The sequence below is a fragment of the Nicotiana tabacum genome, chromosome 3 (assembly GCF_000715075.1).
Source record: "Nicotiana tabacum cultivar K326 chromosome 3, ASM71507v2, whole genome shotgun sequence".
Lineage (NCBI taxonomy): Eukaryota > Viridiplantae > Streptophyta > Magnoliopsida > Solanales > Solanaceae > Nicotiana > Nicotiana tabacum.
In genome coordinates, this window is record NC_134082.1 from 6,013,370 (window position 1) to 6,014,364 (window position 995).

Consider the following 995-nt stretch of genomic DNA (forward strand, 5'->3'; position numbering starts at 1 on the left):
GTATTGAAACTTAATTGTTTGTTTACTGTTGTTTGTTAAGCTTACTGTGAGGCTTTATATGCTGAAAAAGTTGCTTAATATGAGTTATTGTTTAAACAAATACTAATGTATTGTAGTTTCCATTTATTCCACTTCGTAATTTTCTGTCCACAAGTAAGGAAAAGCACATAGTTGATGTTAAATGGCTTTGAAACTTAACATCTCTCGTAGCTCAAAAGATCAACTATATAACTCTAGTTTAATTTGTATTGCCTTGGTTACATGATTAGAAAAACTGCAAATACGTTTTTCTTATTTTCTGCTTTATATGTATATTTCGAATTTGCAACATTACGGTTTAAATTGGGGAGTAAATATATCAACAGTGCTCCTTCTAACAAAGTTAAAGAAACTTAGACCAACATCAATGATCTGGTGTCCAACCATATTTTTGTCATTTTCTCCCTAACACATTTTTATACCATGAAATCATTTAATTTTAAAATTACACCTCTAAATATGAAAAAGGGCAGTCCGGTGCACAAGGCACTCTGTGTTTACGTACAGCCAGGGAACAACAGCCACAATTCGAACATGTAGGTCACACGAAGACAACTTTCCGTTTCTCCAAGGCTCCCCTTCTCACCACTAGTATACTTTTTCTTTTTAGCATGTTTTCAATAATACATTTTTATATCATGAAATCATTCAATTTTAAAATTACACCTCCAAATAGGAAAAAGGATAGCATGATGCGCAAGGCATTTCGCAGTTACGCGCAAGGTCCAAGGAAGGGCAGCCATGACTCGAACTTGGTCACACGAAAATAACTTCGTCGTTGCTCCAAGGCTCCCTTCTCAACTCTAAATATGAGTTCCCTTTAAAAAAAAACCATCACAATTTATCAAATACAGTATATAACAAAATGCTTACTTTTAGCAAACTTAGAGAAACAACTCGGAAGTATATTCAAGAGACTATTTCAAATTTAATGCCCAACCATATTTTTGTCATTT